The sequence below is a fragment of the Harpia harpyja genome, chromosome 10, assembly GCF_026419915.1.
Source record: "Harpia harpyja isolate bHarHar1 chromosome 10, bHarHar1 primary haplotype, whole genome shotgun sequence".
Lineage (NCBI taxonomy): Eukaryota > Metazoa > Chordata > Aves > Accipitriformes > Accipitridae > Harpia > Harpia harpyja.
The window spans coordinates 17,834,455-17,862,001 of NC_068949.1; the positions used below are offsets into that span (position 1 = coordinate 17,834,455).

Below are 27,547 nucleotides of genomic sequence, written 5' to 3' on the forward strand. Positions count from 1 at the left end.
GTGCAGATATTTTGATCTGTAGTGTGACACAATGAGAGCTCGTATTTACACCCTCAATGCTTAAAGCTTATTTAGTGTGTGTAAACAAGAGGAAAATCTTCATCCTTAAAACTTCTCTTGATGTGATTCCTCATTTTTCTATAGTATTCATCCAGAAAGGAATCTAAAGGAAAATCAATTATATAGTTATAACAGAGCTGTAAAAATCTTCAGCTCTTTATACTTTGCTGAAAATTGTCTAGAATTATCCTTTTTGCTCCAGTCTCTATCAGAACAGACATATCTGAAAAGGGTGCCCTAGGTCTTTTTAAACAACTTGTTTCCCTCCCCCTCTTCCAGATTTATATATATCAATAAGTATAGATATTGAAAAAATGCACTTACAGTCCCTGTCTCCCACATGGATGCACAATGAAAATAATTATTTAGGTAGCTCAAGTGCTAATGTAGTCCAAGCACACTTTTAAAAAATAGATTATGCAATGTGTTCAAAAATCAAGTAATGCAGCCTCAGTCAACCACGCCCATGATGAAGTGAAAAGGCAGAATGCATTTACAGAGTTTCCAATGAAGTATCTTTCTCACTGGAGAGGATTCCTCTCTCTTAATAAAAATGTGGTTTGGAACTAACATGTTAATTTAACAACTCAACATGTTAATAGCATAGTTTTTTCTATTGAATGCGTGCATTCAAATTTTCGACATAAAAAGCAAGAAAAGCTATATGAACTATCAGAGACGGGACTTCCTCCAACCAGCTCTTAGAAAAATCAATCCACAACACAGAGAAACTTTCCTTTTGCTCTATGGATTCTTTCTACTCTTTCAGTCAGAGACTGACTGGAAAATGGATCAGCATGGATGCAGCAAATGTCTCACCAGGTTTGACAAATTCTGTATTTCAGACATTTATTATAGCAATAGAAAATGTTTCACACCTTTGAATAAATGGGAGGGCAGAAAGTATTGCAAAAATATGTTGAAAGTTTGTGTAAACACATGCTCTGGATCAATGTTAGACAATCTTTACAGCCTTTACAATACGTCTTTACATTTAGATTGGATATTAGGAAAAATTTCTTTACTGAAAGGTTGTCAGACATTGGAACAGGCTGCCCAGGGAAGTGGTTGAGTCACCATCCCTGAAGGTATTAAAAAAGCGAGTAGACAAGGCACTTCAGGACATGGTTTAGTGGGCATGGTTGACGGTTGGACTTGATGATCTTAAAGGTCTCTTCCAACCTAAAAGATTCTATGATCTTTAAGTAATAATAGGGAAATAGCATTCAAACCCCTCATTATTGTAGCATCTCTTTTGCTGGTTGGAGCAATATAATCAGAAGGAGGAACAAAACCAAATGACTGATAAGACCAATTTCACCAGATGTTCTGATAGGATGCATGTCCTAGGTGACCAGTTGAATAGCCTACCATCTAGTCATCGCTCAGATAACTTGGACAGAATCAGTCTGTTTGGCTTTTTCATCTGCATTTGGTCTCTGTGCAGCTGAAGGGCAAGGAACAATAGAGGGACTTGGTAGTATTAAAAAAGAAAAGAAAAGAAAAAAAAGATAAAAGGATCTGAGTTGCCTCCACCCCAACATTTGATGGGATTGCAGTGCACATTCCAGAATAATGTCCAAAAGGAAAGATGAAAGACAAAGTGTTATATGGGGCTTATGAAAAAAATTGGGCTTTGTACTTGTGCCTTGCCTTTCTTGCACATATGTTTTTTCCAGTCTCATTTCCACATTGAGATTGGATTAATTTGGTGCCAGCCAACTCATTTGAGCAAGATTTTATCATCTTGCCTCTCATCTATCTCACGAAAACACTGAATGTTCACCTTTCCTGTTGCAGTGTGTGAAATGACCTCAACAAAGATTTTAGAAAAAGAGATAAAAATACATTTTCATCTTGAAACTGGCCAAGCAAAATCAATTCTGCATAGAACATGTTTAATAGACACAGGCAAACTGATAGCCTGTGGGTTTAATGTATGAAATTATACACACTCAAACATGCATCTCAGACAGTAAAGCAACTCTGCCAGATTTTATAGTGAGAGTTGCAGTGCAGATTTTAAAGTTCTGTGTTCCTCTCTTCTTCCAAAGGATCAATGAAAAAGTGTTTTCAAATTAGAATCCAAAAATCCAGAGCAGTGGAAATTTTTTCACAAGATCAGCTAGTTGGGTTTCTGATTTAGTTTTGTGAAGACCTACATACTCAGTACTAACACTACAAGTAAAGATTCAAAAAATCCATCCAGCTGAGACATGCGTAGGAAAAAAAAAAAAAAAAGAGACAAGCAGAAGTTTGTGATAAAATCATTCATCTATTGAATTTCCAGGTTTTCTTTCCTTGTGGAAATAGGAGTGAAGTTTTTCTTTCTCCAAACCAGAACATAATTCTGAGAGGCCCTTTCTACATCTAAATCCTAGCTCTGCTGAGGTCACTGGGAGCTTTGCCAACAACTTTAATAAAAGTAGGTTTTCACCTTTCATGTTTAAACTGATCTATTAGTGATAGCTAATAAGGGTCAGTTATTGAACTGCATGACTGGGAGAACTAATATTCCAGCCTGTAGAAGGCTTAATCTCCTAAACACCCAATATAATTTTCTTTAAATTTAAATTGCCCTTTCAGTTTAAAGAAAGGATTTAGATGTTAATAACTGGCCTCAATATTTTTCGTAATTCACAAAGTGGCTGCAGCAAAATCTTCAGAAAAACTAATACCCAAATGGATGAATTAATGTAGTTACCCCCAAGATGCATGCCACATCTGGAGAACTCTTTTGGGTAAATATCTTTGTGTAGTTGGAAATTTGCAACAAAAAGAACAGCAGCAATATTTACTGCAAATAGCAATCCCTAGCAATATATAAGAATAAAGATTTTCAAGAAGTTTAGGTCAAGAATGTTCTATATATTTTTTTATCATGTGGGAAAATTTCAATTTTTTAAAAAAATTTTGGTCAATTTTTAAAAATAAATAATTGCCAACCATATTAAGATATTTTATGCTGTTTTGCTGATGAAGCGGAAGATATACATGGTTGCGAAACAAAAAAGGCAGCTGACCATTAAGATCTTTCGGTAAAGGCGTAAAAGCTCTTCCATACATTAGACAGATTTTGGAACAAAATCAAACTGATAAATCAGCAAACCAAACCTGTCTTTATTTGCTGACATTATTAAAAATGAATTGAGCAGGCAGCTATTTGACAAGAAGCAAACAACAAGAGAGCAATAGCGTGATAGGGATTCTTGAAACCTCTGGTTCAAACAGGGGAAAAATACTGAAGCAGAAAGAAAGGACAAAACCCTCCCAGCCAAATTTGCTAATCAGTTGAGAAATACATAGGAAACAAGTGACTCCTCCTAATCAAACATCATTTGCAGAAGAAATGAAATCACATTTAACTGAGAAGTGGCACAAAACCAGGTGAAAAAGATAAATTTGAGGTAACTGCAAAAATAACTGCAAAGTCAGGGAAGAGATTTTCTTGGATGTTTTGAAACATGAAAGAGTTGGCTCAACATATAAACATGCCAAGGTGGGGCAAATGAAGACTAAGACTAGTAAACTTTTTATCAATGAGTTTTAAAGTTTCATGTATTTTAAATTTGTATGGGTCCTATTTTCAAAAATAGAGAGCACTATTTATTGCACTGGAAAATATGCCCATATTTGTAGCTGCTTTTCCTTAGAAGTCTCAGATACTGATATTGCAGCTTTAATACCATGTTTTAATTATAAAACAAAATTTAATTTAAATAAACAAAATAAAACTTATGTTGTACCATGGAGAAATATCAGCTTATTGGGAAATTAAAAAAAAACACCCAACACCGCAACCCAGTTTGTTTGGAATTTTTGAAAAGAAAATTTTTTTGGAAAAAAAAAAAATTCAAACATCCTTTGGAAAGGATATTTTTGGCTTATTTCTTTGAGAGAAAGAAACGAATCCTTAAGTCATGAGAAACTTCAGAACTTCTCCTGGTTTATACTTCCTGACTTCAGAATCTCTCCTGATATACACTTTCTGATCAGAAACTCTGAAAGAATTTTTAATGCAGATGGACTGATTCTGGAATTCAATGAAACAAAAGTATCAGTCAAAGAAAAGCAACAAAGAGGAAAAGCAATAAATTTTTCAAAAGCCTACACTGAAAGAAATTACCCATGCAAGATGTTTAATTAACTTCTTTTATTAAGTAAATTTACTTAATAAAGTAAACTGGTCACAGCTACTGTGTGTCTTATTCCCACAGGCATGTTCATGGCACGGAGCTAGCACAAAACAGAGAAGTAGGTTGCTACATCTGCCGCAGTGGTGACTGGTGCTATAGCCCCTTCTGTCTGTCACTGGAGAGCAACATAGCCAAAACTCATTGAGACTGCTACAAGCCAGTCTTACGAATTGGGATGTTTTCAGTAGCTCTGTGTATAGATATTTTTGGTAGCAGTATTAAAAGCAGTGCTAATAAAGGCTTCTTAGTAGTCATATGCTTTGTCTATGGCTAATAAAAGTTGGTTTGGTTCAAACCATTTCCTGGGTGTAGCTCTTTACATACACCAATTCTCCTGAGTATCTGCTGTCCATTCCCTGCAACTAAAAGACGTGCTGAGAACCGATCTTATCCCCTTGAAAAGCAATACATTTTCAGCTGTAGACCAGTCAATTTCTCAATTTTGTGTGAAATTAAAAATATTACAAATCTAACATTAATTACCACCATTAAGAACAAGCTACACTTGTTCATGTACCTGGTATTTTGAACACAGCTGCAGTTATGGGACGAACTCAGGTTGTGGGACAGATGTAGGGAGCAGATAGTAAATTCTGCAAGATGTACCTTCTTGCAAGGCAGGAACAGAATTCAATCCAGAGTAAAGTCAGGCATCTAGAAAAAGCTCCAGGTTGGCCAGCCAGAAGGACTCCTCAAGTAGCCCTCAGTGCTGGATGGAAGGTCCAAAAAGACTCAGTTTTAGGTATTTTTTCCTCCTGACCGGCATAGTAAGAGGAAATGGGAATCATACGCCTCCACTGCAAGCCTTGGATGTAAGAACAGCTCCTCATAACAAGAATGTTATGGTTCTTTTTCCACTACTTGAACTGTGGCTGAAGTAAACTATTTTGGAAAGAAAATATAATGCTGTGGCAGAAATAGCAGGTGATTCAGAGTTTGGGTTAAACTTCTGAGTTACCTAGGCTTATATAAATTATCAGCATTTACTTTTGGCCTTACACACAATGCCCAGATTATTTTTGTGATCTTTATTTGCATGATCATCTCAGTGTATGCAGGACAAGAACAGGGCAGAATTAGAACTGGCAGATGCCACACCTGAGAAAAGTTAATTCTTTTTGTTTGTTGTGCTTTATCTGCACCAGCTATATCAATACTAATAAAAAGATGCATTTTTAAAATTATATCAAGAACATCATACACATAGATGTTCAGATTTCAAGTTCTGCTGATATCAAAGTTAACACGTGATCAGAGAAAACTCTCCAAGTTTCTCCTTTTAGTGAAATTACCCAGATTATTTCTTTTTAAATTTTAAAATCTTACCATACTTACTAAAATATGGATTGCAGCTTTTGCAGTGAAAAAATAGATGCAAACCTACTCAGCAGTCAGGAGAAAGTACTTCTATCTAGCACCCGAATATGCATGACAGGAATACAGTTGCACTTAAATCTCACCCACCATTCAATTAGAAAGATAAGTGAAAGAAACAGCCATGGTTTGTCTAACAGATGTAGAGGTCTGGTCTTCATGAATTTGGAAAGACTAACACTACCATTTCTACTAGCTCAAATTTGTGAAAATTAAAAATGACATCCAAATGTCATAATTGGGCAAGGCTGAGAAACAGCACACTCAGAATTGTCATTATTAATCAAACTGTCACTCTCTTTACACCTCTCTCAATTTCTGTCATTATATATGATTATATATCTGATACTACAAACCATTTCTGACTAGTATATGTAACAGTCTAGTATGAAATCTTTCCACAAGATTCCCTAAATCACAGTAAAAATAGCTGCACTGGATTTGGGTTAGACAGTTAATGTATTATTCATTTTGGCTGTTATTCATAATAAAGCCATTGATTATTATAGCATATTGAAGAGGAAAAAATATTAGAAAGACAGAAAAAAAGCTTTCTTCCAAATTCCCCCATTATAAAACTCTTTTTCCGCTTCGCCAAATTCTAACCAGGTTGGCTGTGGTTTTCTCTGCTAGGCACCTTTCTGATACAAACTTAGATCTGTGTGTGATCATGCACATTTACATGAAAAAAAAAAAAAGGAAAAAATATTTTTCCCGTATAAAAGGTAATATAATTCTGACACAAACATACTCTAATGACCCATGATTTACATTAGTGACGTATTTTTGGTTTGGTAGGGAATATGCTGCTTTGGTTAATAACTCCATAAAAATTAACCCTCTATAAACTTTACAGTTTTCCAGTTAACACAGCTCAGTTCAGTTTTGCAAGTGAAATTCCCTGAAGATTGTCAGCACTAGTCTGGCTGAGAACAGTCTTCCTGCGTTTCCAGAACTTTTTACCTTTGATGTTCACCGGTCCATTTTCTGTGTTTTCTATAGGTTTCTGTGTGGTACTAATAAAGCCTAATCATGACAGCAGTAAATAAGCTGAGAAATGAAAGGAAAGCCAATGATGACTTCTACAAGTCAAACTTAAATGGTAAGTTATTACATGGAATGAGGATGTGGCAGAATGTGGTGGGACCTTAGGCCAGTGACATTTACAAAAATATGATACACACTGCAAAAGCCTGACTTCATTAGGGGTTGATAAATAAAAGCACTTCATTTGCCACCACTAATTTCAAAGCTTCTGAGGACTTAAAATTGAAGTTACACTACATACATATACACACTACTACAAGAATATTCTTCTTCACATAACAAAGCTCTCATGGTACAGAAGGTGGTAGGTTTTTTCCATTTGCTAGTTTCAGATAGGATTTACTACCATATAAATCAAAACTAGAAGAAAGTGAATTATTCTAAGTAGATAATTTATTGATCCATTTAGATTGTTCCTAAAAGATATTTTAGGAGCACCTGTGAAAAAGTTCTCTCCTAACATACAAGTTTATTCAAGCTTAGAAACAAACTGGTGAATTTACAATGAATAAAGTTATGAAACTATTTTGACATAAATTATAATACAGAAAAATAAATTAATGTAAAATAATATACATATAATTTAATTCATGCAAACAGTAGAAAAAAAAAATTGCCTTTTATTCTACTTTAATGTTCCAGCTGAGGAAGAAGGCAGACAACCACTGCCTCAAGATTTATAAAGAATTATTTTTTGTATGCAAGAAGAATACCTACACCGAACATCCCCTCAGCTACTGTGAAACTTTTCTCAACTAAGTGATAACTTGTTTTAATAACAGGAACTTCTTGGAAGTTTGCTGATAGTCAACTTTGCTTAAAAAAAAAAAAAGAAAAAAAAAGAAAAAAAAAAGAAAAAAAAAAGAACCCCCCCCAGACAAACCTACTAGCATTTTTCACTGCTGTCTCTCTAACTCTCTAGCTTTAAAAATCAATAAATGAACCTTTTTCCACACCCATATCCTTCCTACATCAAGGAAGAGGGGCTGTCCTTGATAAGTAGCCTGTCTAAAATTCTATTGATATTCCTAACATTTATTAAATGGATTCTTTATTTGTTAAAACAGGCATCTACTCTTTATTTGAGAGTTACCTTTAATTAATACTTTTAAAATTTTATGCAACATTATTTCACATCATCCAGACAAAACCAAAATGTATTTCGGCAATTAAACTGTGATGCTGCATACCTGCTTTCTAAAATTACTACTGAATTCCAGCAGGATCTCATAGATGTACAATTTAAAATGTAGCATTAAAGAGATCAGGGGTTAATATGCAACCGTAGGCCCTTTAGGCATACTGAGACTTATGCCTAGCCATGTTGTGCATGGCAATAAAGGCTGAAGTAACACTGGTGAGAACACAGTGCTCGCTACTGAAAGGGACTAAGGCGCACTGAAATATCAGGTGTGAGAACAGGGAACAAGGCAACAAAAGCAGATGACTGAGAATAAGTTCTGAAGAACCAAACAGATACAGAGTTAACAAATATGTGCTGCATGCAAGAAGATTAAGTGAGTATAACAGATCTGTACATTAAGAATGAAGTAGCATTTTTGCTGGTAAAACCACAGTATGGGTAAAACAGAGTCAATTTATATAATATCTCTTTAGAGAATTATTATAAAGAGGTAGTTCTGGAGGAAAATTGAGACAGTAATACATATCATCAGGACTGAATATAAGCACATAAAAATCTTTGTATTGTTACTAGAGAGACAAAAAGAACGAGGATTTGTGTTACTCTGGAAGACTAATTTTCCAGGGCGGGGGTGTGGGAGGGTAGTAGTTAACAGTGATAATCCAGATATTTATCAACGTTGTAGCCAACAAATTTCTTTGCTTTTTGTTAGACTGGCTTTTGTGAAGAGCAGTCTTAGGCTGGAAAATATTATTTGGTGAGGCAATAGCAAGTTGCTTCAGACAAAAAGGAAGAACGGTACACTTTGGATGTCAAAAAAAGTAGGGATGAATAAAATATATTTTAAAAAATTACTGTAGTAGAGGTAAGAATTGTTGAAAGTCAAGCCAGTTAAAATTTGGAAATTATATTGAAACAAATTGCAGTGGTCATGCATTTGGAAGTTGACCAGGAAAAGTTAAATAAAACCTTTGCCTTTTTTCATACAAGACTGATGAAACAGAAATTGAAGCATTTGTGTACTGAAACGGAAATGTCCACATTGATGTGGAAGCAAAATTCAGAAAAGAAGCATCAGGGTAACTGGGGACTGGATGGCCTCCAGCTCAGATTGCAAAGGAAATAATATGTGACATTGTAAATGCATAAGGCAGGTTTTCTAATAATGTTAACTGATCTGGTCTGGTATTGCATGGCTAGAGAAAAGAAAACATAGTAAACTGTATTTAATAAAGAACATGTTAAGAAACTGCAAACTACATAGTCTGGCTTCAGTAATATGTAATCTTCAAGGGAAAACAGATAGATTTAGGGGTAAATTAGATATAATTTAAGAGGCTAAACCATTCCAAACTAATACTTTCCCCTAAAAACAAAAACCTTATATCACTGTGACTTCAGTAAATCTATTCAGTAAGGCTGAAAAATATCACATGTTTAATGAATACATGAAATATTCTATGATATCCCATACACCAAGCAGATCCTTTTCAGAGTCCTGTGCTTCCTGTTCCCAAATCAGGAGGTTTTAAGCAGATAAATATAGAATCATTTGGCACTAAAAATTTTCCCTTAAATTTTCCCTGTATTAAAAATATTGACCCTTGAGCATGATGTCATGGTGACTAGGCTATTATGTCACTATGTTGCATAACAGATTGGGTATCCAACAGGAAGGCAGGAATTCTTTAAAAGACTGAGCCTGCTGGAAGAGAGAGAGAGTCAACAGAGAAGAAATGAACGGCAGACAAGAAAAAGGAGTTGACGCTTCCTAAGATTTTAAAAACAAGTTACAGATAGTTTCTCTATCATTAAAGAGGAAAGGTTTACTTAGAAATAATAGCTGGCTCTAAACCACTCCTAGTGTTGTAAAAATACAATACCCCCTTCCACTGGTTGCCCTATTTCTGGATTTTTTTAAAAACCAGACCCAATTCTTCTTTATTGCTGTGACCTCAGAGGCTAGACTTCAGTCAAATTGGGCATCCCTGTGTGATTACTCGGAGCTCTCCACAAGTCTCATGCAATTAAAAGTGTCAATACTGACACACATTAATGACAAAAAGTTAATGCAAGGGCTAATTGAGACCATCTCCCTCGCAGGCCATTTCACAACATTAATAGCACAGAAAACAGCCATTAATATGTAATTAAATTTCCAGGATGCATGGGCTATCAAAACCAGGTAGCTGGAACCCTTCTTCACACTTTTTAACCTCTCATTACCTCTCGAGCCCAAAATAGCTACTGTGCCAGGCAAGACTCTGTTACTACCTTCCCCTACAAAAGTGAACTGGCGTGGCACCAAGTACCAATTCTGCCAGCAACAAAAGCCAGCTCAGTGAAGCAAGCTGCATTTTCTAAGCTTTACCCGTTGGAGAGATAAGCAAATGACAGATTATTAACTAGTTTTTCTGGGGTACACGTATGTAAATATTTTGGTAACAGCAGATACCAATTACTCAGAATTTCAAGGCTCTCAACAATTTATTCTAAAATATAACTATATTCCTCTCATTGAAACAAACCCATTTCATTAGCAAAACAAAAAAAAATTGCAATTTTAATTCCTTCTGAATCTTTTCCCACACTTCATCAAGTGAAGAAGATTCAAAGTGAAAAATACTAGTCTGGGGTTGAGAGAGATGCTTTCACAATGTTTTAGGGAGAGCACTAAGATTTTTAGAGAAATGTCTTTGTGTGCAGGATTGTACCACTGCTAGATAAAAAGGAACCGAGATGTATGTTTTCCAATTTTGGGCACACAAATTGAGCTACCCCAAGTTTCTGGAACTGTTAGCACTACCCAAATATCAGTCTGAGTATACCTTAGTATGAGTGCATTTGCCACAGGGCACTTTTAATGTTTTTGAATAAACAGTAGACAATCGCTCAAGCCAGCCTCTAACAGTAATAAAGCTGAAGTGTGCTGTTGAGAAAAGGCATCCAATTTATCTCTGAACCCACATAAATAGCACTTATTCAACTATCTGTTCCCTTGACAGCTACAGACTTCTTGGGGTCTTTTTAAACTTCAAATTTATTTGGGTTCTATGGTGATCTAAAATGAAGATATTTTAGTAATCTGGAATAACCCTTGCTAAGGCACACTCCCCAACTCCTCTGAGTCAGAGACAGTCTCTTTGTCATTCAATTTAAGGCATAAATTTGAAGTTGGTTTCCAAGAAGGGTCTTACCCACAAATACTGGCTGGATCTGAATCTTTATCATTCATCTGGGGTGAATTTTCATTCATCTGGATGAACTATTCCAGAAGTAATACCAAAACAGACACATTGCCAGTGGGAAAAGAGGAGGGAAGAAGTGGAAACAAGTCCTGCTAGCCTAGCATTTGAATGGACTGTTAATTTTCCAGTGTAAAAAATATTTTGTTAAAGAATTTTCAGCTTTTAAGTTTTGCATCTTTCTCATTTACAGGTAAATGTTGAGAGTTTTGGTTCTATAAACATATATGAATTAGACTGCAAAAGTCTTCTAAAAGCAACAATGACCAAAATACTTTGTCACAATTTAAAAGGGGGAAAAAAAAAAAGTTAGGGTACAAGTTCTTAAAAACTGAACCAAGAGGATTTTTTTCAGGAATTTTTCAGACACCAAAATATTGTTTTGCAATGGAAACTGCAACTGAACTAAGCTACAGTATTACAAACATGTCACAAAATCTGTTTTCAAGGGCTCAGCATCCATGTAAAATCATGTAGTGCATATTACATATCAAGGCTATTGCTTTAGAAACCTGAGACCATCTTGATGCTCAGCAATATTGATTCACTGATACAGTGCTACAGAATTAAGTTCACTTGAATACTCTCTGCAGGAAGACCACCCATCTGTTTTCTAAAGTATCCTCTCATGTGACAATATGGTGAAAGGTAAATGTTTTCAGAGATGGGTTGCCCGCCTCATGAAGATGAGACGTGGGCAGACACAACAATTGCTTGAAAAGTTACTGCAGAAAAAGAAAGGGATTCGTCAGCTTCCCTTCTTCATGATTAGGACAAAAAGTGATGGTGTCATGGTCCAGTCGGTGGACTCGTGATGGTTCGTTTGCTACGATCTCGAAAGTGCAAAATTAAGGTGACCAACACCAAAGGGGATAGCAATAATCACACAGTAAAACTTTATTGTATTGCCTGTGAAGAGGCACGTGATAGTTAGAGATGGGTGAAAGAAAGGAGAAAAGTAAAGTAAAGTTTAGAGAGAGGAGAAAGAGAAGTTATAGCTACCACCGCTGATCTCAAGACGTCCTAACGGTCCCGGGTCCAGCTAATGCTGCGTCGTCGATCATCGTGGTCCTTGGTGGGGAAGCTCCCAAATTTCTGTTGTTCAGAAGTCATCTTTTATGCTTAGTAACACACCTTGCTCCACCTCTGCCTCAGGAGTCTCCGCCCTTCTCGAGCGAGGCTATTACGCAGGCACAGGGTCAGTGTCCGAGGCGTGGTAAGTCTTGGAGGTGTGTTTTGGTATTATAATGAAGCAAAGTTCGTCTAAAGTTCATGATTTCTTCATCGATGTTATGGTAACAATTGCAATCCATCCTTTTTGGACAGTAGCTGTGTGGTTATCTTTAACAGAGCCTTGTACCGTGCGTTCTGTTCTTGGGATCGGCCACTGCACTCCCAAACAGGCCGTTGTCAGATAACGTACTGTTCATGTTCCTGATGACGATGTTGAGACAATGCTGATTTTCTGACCGACTCCTACACCACCCCGTGGCTCAACATGGTCGTCAGGACGTCAGGACCGCTTGGTGGTAGCATGATAAAGAAGAGGAAGAAGAAAAGGAAAAGAGAGAGAGAGAGAGAAGGAGAGAGGATAGGGAGGCAACTACAATGTATCAATTACAATCAAAGCTGTTTATATAAAAGAAGAATCAATGATGTTTCAAAACATCAATTGATTTGGGGATATCCACATTGGATGGGACATCAAGCATATTGTACGTGTTCAATACAGACATCAAATGTGTTAACCGATTCATCATTCTCCAGGTTATGACATACAATACTGCTGACAAAGCCAAACTGATCAAAACCAATATCAAGAGAACCACGATGGGGTGACACAACTTGTTCAGGATGCCTGTAGCAGTAGGCGACCATCCAAAAAGTGTGTCCCACCATCTATGTTCTGCATCCTTTTGCACTCTTTCTAAAACTCGGTGTATTTCTTTCACATTGTGATGAACAGTTATTAAGGTTTTCTGTCCGTTTTCCCTAATTTTTTCCAAAATCTCCACCAAATCCTTGTGTTGTAATAACTGTTTTACCAAAGTGAGATTCATTCCAATGGGTATAGGTAGCAATTCATGAATCAACATGTAGTTAAATTGCAAAAGTTGGTGAGACGTGACCGGGGCCGAATAGGAAAAGTCACATCCGACAATCTTAGTAAAATTGCAAACACAGAAATTTGAATGATTTTTAGTCTCTACAACTACCTTGTCTACAGATAGAAAGTCACAAACAGTCCTCAAACATACACAGCCTTCGCCGATATATATGAGTACTGTTTCAGGGTTTTCATTAGGATGAATCTCAAAATGGCAAATATTTTGTTCAGTATCTAAACAAATATCTTGTGCCTCAATTGCATTACCTTCACAAACAAATCCTTGTTGTTCCCGTACAATGCAAGATTCCAAATTAACAGTTTGCCATTTTTCATTCACCTTTCGGGCCCATACTCTATGCTCAAAAGGATAGAGTATAGTTCCATTGTGGTTCAACCCTAATGCAATAATGGGATAAATTGGGTATATGGTAGCATTATATATAGTGAGCACAAAAGTTGTAGCTATGTTTGTAACGGGATCATAAGTAAAGTTTACCAGGTTCCACCAGGATTGGAGTTCCTTCTCAAAATCAGTGGCACTGTCCCAGATTATTTTCCGAATTTCAGTAGGGAGAATACCTTCTTCACCTTCTCTTATAATTGAGGCGGCTACAGACTGCATCCATATTTGAGTATGGATACAACTGAGAGCCAAAGAGAGGTTATTTTGGATCACCCCAAGTGCGTCAGTAATCAATTCGTGGTCCCTTATATTTACCTTTTCCCATTTTGGTAATATATTTGACAACAGCCACTGGTTAGTCCCCAAAGCCAATAACGAAGATCGCAAAGGCTGTTGTAATTTAGCCAAATCACTAATTGAAGTAGCCAACTTGTTCATTATTACTTCCGAATCGATGCTATTTAGAACTCCCAATCCTGTTCCCAAAACACCGGTTAGGTCTCTCCGTGTTCTTCTCATGGGAAGAGTTCGTTTTTGCAGCCAGGTTGTCCATCCCTCGTAAGAAGTCTTTAGGAAAGGTGAGCAAGCTGGCTGAATGTCTGAAACATTGCTCTGCATCGACAATTCAACTCGTTTGAGAGACCATGCCAGGTTAAGCAACATTTGTTGTAGGCCCGTATTTCTGATCACATACGGTCCAATTTCAAAGATTTTTGGGTTAAGCACAACAATTGGTTGGGTAGTAGGTGTTACAACGTCTATTTTAAATCCTCCCCCATCCAATCTGAACCTCCAACTATAATTGTTACATTGCTCTCGTGCGAGGTCAAGGACTCGGGATATATTAATGTCCATCATTTTGCCACGACATTATCATCCAGGTCTTCACCATCCACGTCTGTCACTGTCATCACTGTCAGCAAAGGACTGGAATGACTTGTTCCTTCATGATCCTGTAAAAAAAAACGCAAACTAGGCCTCGGTTTTAAAACCGAGTCAAAGGGTTAGAAGTCTGGTCACTTTGGATGCATTCGGTCTTCGAAAATCTACTGTGAGCCTCCACTTCCCATTAGGTTTTTTCACCAGCCATACCGGCGAGTTAAAAGGAGAATGGGTATTTACCACCACTCCTTGTTCCCGCATCTCCTGCATGACTGGTTTGATACCTTCTTTTGCTCCCAGGGGAAGGGGATATTGTTTAACACTAGTTACTTTGCTAAATGGTAGAGGGGGTGCAGTTTGAAGTAGCCTGATGTTCAGCTGCGGTGTCCCAAAAGTCCACAACAATCCTTCTGAATCCTCCCACCCCCTTCCTTTAAGGGCATCTATTCCTAACAGGTTAGTCGGAATGTTCCCAACCACCATGTCAATAGTGATCGTGCCTTCCTCTCCCGGCAGCATCAGCTTTACCGGAACAACCTTCATAAATTCTGTTGACCCTAAAGCATTCAGGACACAAACGTTTCGCTTAGAGGGAATCACCCCACACCTCTGTGCATCTTCCTCAGTCAGGGCGGAGATCTGTGCACCGGTGTCAATTAAAAAGTTTACGGGTGCACGCTTAGGACCTACAATAGCTGTAATCAATAAATCTCCTCTGTTAGTTTTAGTGAGCTGTCGGATATAAATCCATCCTCCGTTCCCCCGCCCACTGCTAAGGAACGGAGGTTCTAGTTTCCCTGCTGACTTTCCCCGTCGCCTGTGCTCTCCGCGGGGCGGGCTGTGGGCATGACAGGAGAGATTTCTCTATTTGACCCTAAGTGCTGTGGGTGTTGTTTCGGACCATACCACTTTGATATCAGTTTACTCAGTTTATTAAGGGGTAAACCATCCATCACATCTCTGGGAACTCCCTTTTTAATTCCCAAGGCCCACCATTGTTGTCGAGTCAGGGGTTGTCTTCCTCCTCCCCCAGTTTTAGAGTAGGAGTAGTCAGCAACAGTGGGGGGGTCAGTGAGAGCGGTTACAGTTTTACTAACAGACAGGGGTAGATTTTTAGCTCCCACTTGACGGATTCCTTTAGATTTCTCCTCAAAGTTCTCACAGGACCATACTTCCTGCTATAATCTATCAATTCTTGTGCTACATCTCCCCATGTCCAGATCCTTTTATGCTTTGAGTGGGAAGGAGACGGAGCCATGATTGAGAGGTGAACCTGTGCCAACATCAATTTCATCTCCTTTACCTTTAGTAGAGCTCTCCAATATTTCTACAGCGTCTAAAGATGCTATGGTCCTTTGGAGAACAATCCCGGTGGATTTAAGTGATTCTGGGAGTCCCCTTATCAAAGGAGTCATGATTTCAGGATTCACTGGCAACATCATTGGGGATTCACATCCGGGAACTAACTTCCTTTCATGTATCATCTGCAGGCAGGCTGCTTTGTGCACACTTTCTAGCAATTGATCAGCTGTGCCTGTGATTGCTAGGGGATCTCCCCTGTCTAAGGGGTTCAACCCTCCGGCCCAATAGGCAGCCCGCTGGGTTAGGGACCATGGGGCACGTCTATCCCCTGTTGTTAAAAAGACACCGTGGCCCCAGTAACCACTAGCTTCCCTTTCATTTGACTGAATATGGTCCCCTCCAGTTAAAGATACACGCCACACATACTCTGTTTCGGATTCTTTGGGAAGGCGCCCATATTCTCTTTTCATTTTGGCCAATTCAGTGGGAGTGTATGGTATCTCTTTAGCTGTAATATGTGGGTCATTATCCTCATCATTTATATAAGCAAATTCTGCTTTAATCAAAGGCCTCACTTGGGGGTTTTCCCTGAAGTGTCTCCTTGCTTCCTCTAGTTCCTTTTGGGGGTATACCTGACTTATTTGCTGAATACCTATCTTTTCCATCTTCATTTCTGTCTCATTCAATGATTCAGCAGACTTTGAAAGTCCTTCTTTCAAGGCATCTTTTAGACAGCGATTTTCTTCCTCTTTTTCCTCTGCTCGCTGTTTGTACAAGCTAATTACTCTCTCTTTCTGTGCTACCTGCTCTTCCAGGTTGGAGGTTGTTTTCTGCAAAAGTTGTACCAAACTTTCAAGGGATTCTATGATTTGTTTTTCCTGGCTATGCCGCTTATAGCGGTCTTCAATTGCTGCAACCAGGCTGGCTCCAAGAACTGCACAGATTATCGCTTTGCCTTTGCCTGACCGTGATCCAGCCTCATTATGTATAGAAATCACTCAGTCTGTTACACTCTGTAAATTTGCCCAATTGTCTCGAGCCCACTCTTCCCCAGGTGGGGAGGGTCGAGCTCCATACTTTGCCAAAAGTGCATAAAACGAGTCAAGATTTTTTACTGATGGAGAGTTTTGATAACCATTCTTTTCAGTCATTTTTGCTGCGAAGGGCCAAACTCACTTCGGGGAGGTCAAACTTAGTTACACCACACACGCAACAACTGCTGCGTCGCCCTCCTCTTCCCCGAGTGGCAAAAGGGACTCAAATCTCACTTTGGGGAGTCAAAACTTAGTTGCTCACAAGTGCAGACTTTCTCTGCTTGTCCCTTCAACTTCCCCTGGTAATCAACCTCATCTAATGAGGACAGTTCCCCCTTTTGCACTAAGAGATCCTCGCACTTGATCCTGATAGACAGAGCCCTCAATTCGAGTTTGGGGTGAAATACACTGAGGTGTGTGCGGTGTGCGGGAATCCCAAATCGCCCCCCTTGCTTTCTGGACACCTCTCACCCTTTCAGGTGTAGGGCCAGGTGCAGCTGGAACGAAACGTTCTTCCCCTGTTACAAACCACACAAAATCTGCACCCCTCTGTCTCTCAGGATCCTGTCTGTGACGCCAGTTTAATGTCACGGTCCAGTCGGTGGACTCGTGATGGTTCGTTTGCTACGATCTCGAAAGTGCAAAATTAAGGTGACCAACACCAAAGGGGATAGCAATAATCACACAGTAAAACTTTATTGTATTGCCTGTGAAGAGGCACGTGATAGTTAGAGATGGGTGAAAGAAAGGAGAAAAGTAAAGTAAAGTTTAGAGAGAGGAGAAAGAGAAGTTATAGCTACCACCGCTGATCTCAAGACGTCCTAACGGTCCCGGGTCCAGCTAATGCTGCGTCGTCGATCATCGTGGTCCTTGGTGGGGAAGCTCCCAAATTTCTGTTGTTCAGAAGTCATCTTTTATGCTTAGTAACACACCTTGCTCCACCTCTGCCTCAGGAGTCTCCGCCCTTCTCGAGCGAGGCTATTACGCAGGCACAGGGTCAGTGTCCGAGGCGTGGTAAGTCTTGGAGGTGTGTTTTGGTATTATAATGAAGCAAAGTTCGTCTAAAGTTCATGATTTCTTCATCGATGTTATGGTAACAATTGCAATCCATCCTTTTTGGACAGTAGCTGTGTGGTTATCTTTAACAGAGCCTTGTACCGTGCGTTCTGTTCTTGGGATCGGCCACTGCACTCCCAAACAGGCCGTTGTCAGATAACGTACTGTTCATGTTCCTGATGACGATGTTGAGACAATGCTGATTTTCTGTCCGTACTGTTCATGTTCCTGATGACGATGTTGAGACAATGCTGATTTTCTGTCCGTACTGTTCATGTTCCTGATGACGATGTTGAGACAATGCTGATTTTCTGACCGACTCCTACAGATGGTCAACATATTTTGATGAAGCATTGCATTAGACATCAGGAGAAAAAGAAACCCAAACTTTCTAACAACAAAATAATGACTTACTGGAATAGGTTGCCAGGGGCAACTGAGAAATCCATACCATTGGAGTATTCAGAGACAGTGCAGGCAAAACCAAAAATGACATAGGTTTAGCTGCATTGTGGTATAGGAATGAAATCAATCCAATGCAGTGCCTTTTTTCTAAATTGTGATTTTAAAAAATTTCCATCGTTTCACACAATGGAGATTATTTTTTTTTAATCTTACCAGTTTCATGAGAAATAAAAATTTCAGCTTTTCAGCAGCTTCAGCAATCATGAAACTTTCTCACCAGTTAATATTACAGCTTATCTATCTATAGACAAAAAGTCCTTTCTCTTTTTTACACGGGCCTCTTGTGTTCTCCCTCAATGCCATTCTTCATATTTAAAAAGTAAGCAGAAACACAGATATCTATGCATGGCCAATGGCAGCTGTGTACAGCCATCTTTTCAGCTGAAGCACTCATTCATACCATTTATTTAATTGGTTTAAAAATCATAGTTTTTCATATGAACAATTTTATGGACGTAATAGCTGCCATTCAAAAAATACTGATGTTACAGGAAGTTCAGATTCTTGAATATCAATACGTTTCTAACATCAAATGTAATACCTCAGGCTGCAAACTGAGTATTGACAGAAAAAAAGCCCCAAAACCAAAAAAACCAACCAAACAAACAAACAAAAAACAACCAAACTTTTGTAATGCTTTTGCAGTCTGGAATTGTACTTTGTAAATCAACGATTTCTGTATCTAGCAGATCATCACTGGAGTAGGTTTGCCCTTAACAGTCACGGGTAAAGTTTCTCTCAAGTCTATATCACTTTGTAGAACTCAAACCCCATTACTTCAACCTCAAAATAATGCTTGTGAGAGGAGTTACAGCAGGATCAATGTTTGAAATTTATTACTGGAGTTTAAAATAACAATTTTTTCAGCACCTAGATTGAAGTGCAAAATTTTGACTAAGCGTAACTTCAGCTGGAGTCTTAACTGCAACTAAACACCAAAGCATATGCCTTTGGAAGAAAAAGGCAAAAAAAAAAAAAAAAAAAGCTTTGTTCTCTCTTGGTTTGCAACTAAAGACAAAGAGGTGTGAAGGGATCAAATTGAGAAGCAATAACAACTTGGATGAGGAAGAGTAAGAAATAAGTACATGGCTTATATTGAAAACCACTGGTTTCCAGAGATTTCGGTAATTTCTTGGAAGGTGCCCAGCTACTTGAAAGATAAATTTAACAGTCCAAAATGTGATTCTACAATCAAGTGATTTTGTTGCATTCAACAATAAGTCAAGGAAAAGGACCAGCTCTAACCTCATTCCATTTGTATATTCAGTGACTGTTTTGCACATGGGAAAGTAAGAAAATCACAACAGCCATATTCAGAGTAAAAGTATGTTCTTTTTTCTGGATGCCCTCTTGTGTTTGCCTGAACTGGTTTTGAATACTGCAATGATACAGATGTCACAGCTTCCCCAGGCAGCCTGGGTTTTATGGCAGCTACAGACAAATATGCTTGCACTACATGTTTTTGTACACAACCCTGCCAACTTCTGACTTACAATTTAATTTAATTCTTGACCTACTCATTATCTCTAGAGCAAAGATTTCCAATTATTTTGGCAATTGGTATCCTAAGGACTATTCTGGCATACCCAAATCCTCACTATCAGCTCGAAGAACGATGTCAACCAACCTCTCCAGAAAAATAGCATTCCTGTCATCAGCTAGTGCTTTTACAAAAAATCATGGGTACCACAAAAAAAAAAAAAAAAAAAGACATATGACAAAGAGTCATACTCAAGCAGGTCTTGTAATATCATGCTGTAATTGGAATTAGAATTTACTCCATATTGCTATTCTGATACAAACGTTCATTGCCAAAACAATAGCAGCAATCCTCCCAGCCAAACTGGGGACAAACTGGGTCTATTCTTCCTTAACCTCTCACATTGGGTCAAATGTCAATGGAGAATGGAATTTGCAAAGAATTAATACAGTACCCCATCAGGAAATTAAAGGGCAAGGCTATAAAAAGAAATAAAGATTTCAAGCGAGTCCTTTCTACTTTTAAAACATTTTTCATGTTCATTTCAATATTAATATTCGTGCCTTGTTGATAGGAACTTGAGTTGGCAATATAGTGACATTTCTATCAATGGGAAAGGTAGAATGAACTGTACTACAGAACAATCTACCAAGTCCGTGGTTCTCTGAACATGCATGAATGTCAATTACAGTCACTTTAATTGCTCCAAAAAAAGACAACAATTGATTATATCCACCTGCTTCATTTCTTCTCCATCAGTAAATGTCTGGGTAGGCAGCCAACTTCTGACTATAGAAACATCAGCTGTGTGGGCAGAAACATATATGTATGTGTTGTTGTATTTCCAGGTGATACTGGCAACAATAACAAATGAGTTCAATTAACTAAAGGTTTCTTCAAAACATGCAGCTCAGGTTCACATCTGCAGACAGAGTTCACATGGTTACTGAGCATCCTCTATGCAATACTAAGTAGACAGAAGGGGAACAATCTGCGTGGAAGAAACTGGACCAGTTTTAATAAAGGAATTATTAAGGTTTAGGAGAATACTCTTAAAAAATATTAGTTTACCGCAGCAGATAATCCAAGTTTATTTTCATATCCAAGGATGAGCATCCTTCTATTACCCTGTTGCTCCTCAGCCCGTTTGTGATTAGGTGTTAGCACCCCAGACACCCAGCACACCTTCAGGCCTGGTTCCAGACACCTCTGGACAACTCTATGCACTCCCACCCTACCACGGAGGACACCCAGCTTCAGTCACCACTGTCTGTCACTTCAGAAAAACGTGTTTAATTATTTTGTGATACCCTCTGTCATTGATACCTGTCCCTACACTGCCTCTCCCCACTGAGTCTTCCCAACAGTACAGGATCTTAAGGGAAAACTCCAGTACCATACACGGTGTCTGAAGCATAGCCCTTGTTACAGCAGATGTACTCCATGGCACAAGGTCCTTTTCTTCTCCCATCCAATCATTTTTCAGTTGAGGCCTATCACACAGCTAATCAATTTGCATACAATTCTGGCTGACTTCTAAGAGACCTGGATGAACCCTGGATAGACATCTTACACACTGTCGTGGTTTAACCCCAGCCAGCAACTAAGTACCACTCAGCCGCTCACTCACTCCCCCCCCACCCAGTGGGATGGGGGAGAAAATCGGGAACAGAAGTAAAACTTGTGGGTTGAGATAAGAACGGTTTAATAGAACAGAAAAGAAGAAACTAATAATGATAATGCTAATAAAATGACAGCAGTAATAATAAAAGGATTGGAATATACAAATGACACACAGTGCAATTGCTCACCACCCGCCGACCGACACCCAGCCAGTCCCCGAGCGGCGATCCCCCCCGCCCCCACTCCCCCCAGTTTATTTACTAGATGGGACATCACATGGTATGGAATACCCTGTTGGCCAGTTTGGGTCAGCTGCCCTGGCTGTGTCCCCTCCCAACTTCTTGTGCCCCTCCAGCTTTCTCGCTGGCTGGGCATGAGAAGCTGAAAAAAATCCTTGACTTTAGACTAAACACTACTTAGCAACAACTGAAAACATCAGTGTGTTATCAACATTCTTCGGATACTGAACTCAAAACATAGCACTGTACCAGCTACTAGGAAGACAATTAACTCTATCCCAGCCAAAACCAGGACACACACGTTTGATTAGCCCTGATGATGCACTTCTCCATGGTCACTACCCAATAGTAACAAAGACCCATTTCTCCTGATGAATTTATGTCCACAGGGTGTTCAGATTAAACACTTTTGTGGATATTCTTTATGCTGTTCACTCACAGGCTGAAGGAGAAAGCTTCTTATACTCTACAGCAGCACATGACTCACAGGTATATACTGCTCATACCACCATGCAGCGTTAGATATGGAAATTTATGGGTAAAAAAAAAAAAAAAAGTTGCTGTGGTGGTTCAAATTTACGGGGGAAAAAACCCAAAGTATGATTTTGCCTGCAATCAGCCTAAGGAAACATTTCCTAAGCTCTTGGATATGGGCTGCTTCATTATGAATTATGAGGCTTGTAAATCCCTAATACCTTCAGCAAAGTCAGAATTATATATATAATTAAATCACACATCAAAAAAAAAGATCTGAAGAGCTCATATCTCATTCTCACAGGACCATCCCTATCCAATAACACCAGAATAAAAGAAAACATCATACTGTACTCTGCAGAGGGAAACACAGGCAGAACACCTAATGGATATTTAGCTGGCGCAATCATTTGGAGTAGATGTGAAAGTATCATACATTCAGTTTTCTACTCAAGAAGGCATACACATTTTAGCTCTTCCACCTTTATGCTGTTATTTCTTATTTCTTTCCCTAGTTTTCTTTGGGAATTATGTGCCAATTAATCAGGATTAAGATCATCCACTCACATTCACACTGCAGGAATAGAAAATATGAAACACCACCCCTTTTAGATGCAGATGACTGACAAATATTCAGAGCACCTGAACATAGCTTGACACAGAGGTAGTAGCATGTTCGATTTTCTTAAGATGCTGCTACTAATATTTTAATAAAGGGCCTTCAAAAGCCCACGAAAGCTTTCTAGACCTACCCTTTGATAGAGGCTAAGAACTAGTTAGCAAACAGTGGGAACCTAAACACTTCTTCCTCTTTCCCAGTGACACTAAAGTATTTACAGCAATCACCAACTTCTGTGAAGCTGTACCGTACTAGTTTCCTAAAAAAATATTTGTATAAATAAACATATGCATACAAGGGGTGTGAGTCTAATGAAATGATTAAACTGTACTTTGGAGACTTAGGGTGGTTAGAAACTAGCAGTGTTTCCCCCAAGAAATTTCTACCATTTAGTGCAGTATTACCCACTCCAACAGCTTGCTTTTTTCTCTTGAGAATTATTTGGGGAATCCCCAGGAAAGGTCCTGTCTCTAGCACCGATTTCTGATCTGCAGAGACACATCCAAGGATGATAAACCAGAGGCTCAGAAATTATTCCAACCTTCCTTTCTGTTAGGAGTAACCAAGAAATGTCTCCCTCCCCAACAATCTTGTGTACGATTTTGTGCTTCCCAACATCTTTTTCTGTTTGTTTTTTTTTTCCTCTGATGCCAGAATTACTGCCCTTGCCCTTGGTTTCCCACTCTCAGATAAACAGCCTATAAAATTGCTGCAAGAAACCAAGTGCTGCTTTTCACGCAGCCACAAGACAGACTTCCTTTACTGAACATATTCTGTGTGCAGCATCCATGCCAGCCTCCAAAAGAGAGACGATAATGTAATCGCCGAAATGCTGAGAAGATCCTCTGAGCAGAGGCTGAAAAGAGGGCAGGAGTGGGGAGGCTCTAAAACCGGAGAGTGCACCCCATATTAAAAAGTAACTTTTCAGCAGCACGTCGCGAGGCTGAGCACCAGGCAGAGAAGGGGAGCACGCAGCCACATGGTATATTCCTGCCTCTGCCTCTGCCTCTCTCTCCTCTCTCTTTTGGTCCTTCTCTCCGGCTTTCTCTCCCACCTCCTCTCCCCGGCGCTGCCTTCCCCTCTCCCCCTGCCGCAGGCTGCAGAATGGGACACGCTTGTTCCCCAGCCAGCCGGCAGCTGTCACACAGCGGAGGCAGCCAGCAGCCGGTGCAAAGAGTGAGCCTACTCTGTCATTTAGGATGACTCACTGGAATCTGGCATTAATTTCTCTTTCTCTGGTAGTGGACGGAGAACAACCAAAAAGCTACACTGGACTAGACCAAGGTAAGTGATTTAAAAGTCTTTTTTACCCTAAAGCCGGCCGATGCTGTGAGGGTGCCAAGCTGTGTACAAAAGCTGGCGCTGGAACTAATTCAGTGGGTGTCTGAACACCTGGCATTACATGCCACCAGTGTGCTTTCTGGTGTTAACCCTGTGCGTACCACCCAGCCACCCCCAGGGGGAGAGATGGCAGGTCAAAATATAGCCTAGTGACTGCATTTTCTTCCCTTAATGCAACTTTTACAGCAGCTCTACCACCTGCTCCTGTGAATGCAAGAAGCTTCTCAATATTGCTAAATGATCAGGCTTTTGTGTTCTGCCACTGGGCACATAGCGTATCAGGCATCCGTCATGGACTCCGTGCGGATTCCTTCCCACGGCAGTTGTTTCATCACTTTAATGAGTTGAAATTCCACAGTCCACAGAAACGCTTCCTTGTCGTTTCCCCTCCCTCTGAGGGATACTCGTAGGATCATATAGATACGATCCATTTTCAGGCTTTTCAAAAGTAGTGCTCGCTGAAACCACCAGAACAAGTCTGCTGAAGCACAGCCAGTGCTGCACTACATATTCTGTCTGCGTTCCCCTCTCTGGTTTTTCTGCCGTGAATCAAAAATTCAGTGTTGCAGGAGGGTTTTTGCAAGGACAGTACATGTCTCTGGCACAGCAATTGAAAGTAAAGGGAGAAGCTTCTCCCAATTCTAAAATCCTGGCAAAAACCCCTTCTTCCATTTTCTGAGGAGGGACAGTATTTCAAGCAGAGTTATCTAAGCAGGTTTCTGCTGGGGCTGATTGACAGTTTTTAGTTGTGATTTTAATGAAAAGATTTCACTGAATATCTACAGCTTCATTTCTGTCAATACAATGCTTTTTACCAAATGGCTTACTTCAGAAGGTGACACCTTGAAATTAACCCAGCATCATGCTTTTCTAAATCTATAAACAGAATATCAGACTAGCTAGTGCACATTGCAGAATCGCACAATCTTACCTTTGGATCTTTAACGGTCTAACTGCAGCGAAGACATTTGGTTTGGTTTACATGTTCTCTGTACTGTGGAAAGCGTTGCAATTGTAACTGGATGTGCCTATGTTCCTTATACATTATACGGTATTTTTCTGCAATACCTTATACATCCTATTTGTTCAGACCTCCTGTGTACTGGCAATCAGTTTATTAAGAGTTGACTTTAAAACCTGCAAAGAACTGCCCTGACATTATTGCTACAAAAAGGAATCTCTACTCAAAGAAGATGACAGGTCCCACGTTGATCACGTCTACAGAGATGACCAAACAGGTATTGGCAGTTAACACTGAACACCATTCAGCTTCCAGGTAGTCACCAAGACCCACAGTCTGTTGACCCAGCATGAATATTTTTGAAATGAACTCAAAGATGGCAGTAAGAAACAGTCCCCTTAGTTATGCCCCTTCATGCAATCTTTTAAATAGATTAGGGGAAAACAGATTCTTATTTCAGAGAACTTAAAGGACTTTGGTACGCATCTTCAGGAAGAGGTAGGACAACGGCTTGACATGTTAGCATGGATTCTACCTCATTTTCCGTCAGAATATGGTACATTTTTCCCCTTGATAAAAGTGGAAAGCATTTACCAGCATTATGCTTTAAGATTATTTCTAATCATTTGGACAAGTCTTTAAGCACTAGATAATATTGATGCTACTTATTTTTAAATTAGTAGCTATTTATTGTATGCAAGCTCTTAGTCACTTGCTACTGTAGCACATGTCAGTCTCTGGGGTCTGAAGAGCTATTTTTGAGCCTGTCTGGCTAACGTCTAGAATACAAAATTATCCTGTTCACAAGTTGGGGGTTTTGTTTTCTTTTCCTCTCTTCGAAGACATCAATATATTATCAGTTTTCATCAGTATGGCTCTTTTCAGGTGGAATCTTTGTCCTTTTAAATGCAGATGATCTACTGTGAAAACAGTTTATTGTAACTTGGCAACAAGAGCTAAAAAAATCAAGTTACATCCATCACACATACAAACCTTGTATTGTGCTGCCCCATACACAGCAAATTAAACCCTAGAGATAAATTACATTCTAGACTTGGGGACCAGTCAGTTTAATATCATTAGCTGGGCTCACCAGTTGTCCTAATTACAGAAGTCAAAGACCGCAGGAAGCAGCTGCAAAGTCAGCACATGTCCAAGGAGCCATTTGTAAAGCAGAAACACATGCTTTAATTTGAAGCTTCTTTGTTGCAGCATGAATTATTAAGGACAAGTACGGCATTTAATATCACTGTCAAAAAAATGGTCTGGCTATGGTCCAGGTGATAAGGCTTCTATGGGTTGTATGGGGTTATCGCTGGCCTTTCTGTGAAGCTTCATTTCTGGTGTAATATTTTCACTAAACTGAACAAACAAGCACTTCCAATGCTATTTAGCTATGATCTCTTGGGTCATTCATTCACTGGTGAGCTGGGAGGAGAGCAAGAGGGAAATTAGATGCACTGCTAGAGAGCAGCTAGCACAGTACTACCTACTGTCCTACTTATCTTACTCCAAATGGAGACTCCACTATCAATGTAACTACATGTTCAAGGGGCATGAGACACATAGCTGCTACACTGGAATCAGCAGGAAACATCCCAAAGACACAGAGATGCTCAACTCTGGAGCTCTGATTGAACCTAAAAAGATTAAACCAGCCACAAACCAGCTAACTGGAATCAGTCAGCTGCTTTGACGAGTGGCCAGGGATCCCCTCCGCTCCAAGTTTCACATCCCTCTTGGCAGTTCACCTCCACAAACTGAAGTCAGGAGAGGCAGAAGTTTTGCTGTGGTTAGTTAAGTGAATTTAGTCTTATAACTGATTTCATTCAGAAAAGATGAAGGTTCAGCCAAGTTCTACAGCTCAAAAAATCAGCTTAAATAGAAGCTGCTTCACTTCAGTTCTCACTTATCTCTGTAGATTTCATTTGAAAGTAAAACCCCATCCAAAGATGAAGAGCTCTAAAGAAATCAAGGTTTTACACATCAGGAACATACCAGCTCTTGATAACAACCTCCGGAAAGGTATCAAATTCATCCCAACTACTCAATAAACCATACCCTCCTGCACATAGGCATGCAAAGATGGGTAAAATTTCATTCTCCATTGCAACAAGCACACTTAGCCACTGTCATGGTTCACTATTAATGTCACTGTAACTCAGGCAGCTATGTCTCTATTCATTGCACACAGAGCAGAGTCAAGGTTACCTCCTCCTCATTGCATAGTTCTTTGTTAAAAGATAAACAGTACCTACGGGTAACATTTTTAACAGTACTATTGATCATCATTAAAGTGGTATTTTAAGTTGAACTGTACGCAGGGACTTGTTTTAGAACAGGGAACAGAAAGCCAGAGGGGGACTTTTTACAAGGGCATGTACTAATAGGGCAAGGGGTAATGGCTTTAAACTGAAAGAAGGTAGGTTTAGATTAGATGTAAGGAAGAAGTTCTTCACTGTGAGGGTGGTGAGGTACTGGAACAGGTGCCC

At 39.3% G+C, this 27,547-nt stretch overlaps 1 protein-coding gene across 2 annotated transcripts in view; it reads left to right on the top strand.

Annotated features, from left to right (window-relative positions):
- The first annotated feature begins 23,865 nt into the window (after positions 1-23,865).
- RASGEF1A (RasGEF domain family member 1A) overlaps positions 23,866-27,547 on the top strand; it is a 175,091-nt gene continuing 171,409 nt past the window's right edge. Inside the window, exon 1 of one of the 2 annotated variants that reach the window (XM_052799289.1) lies at positions 23,866-24,037. The gene's annotated coding sequence lies outside the window, so the exon portion shown is untranslated. The remainder of the gene's footprint in view (positions 24,038-27,547) is intronic. The other variant, XM_052799286.1, reaches the window with a different exon arrangement.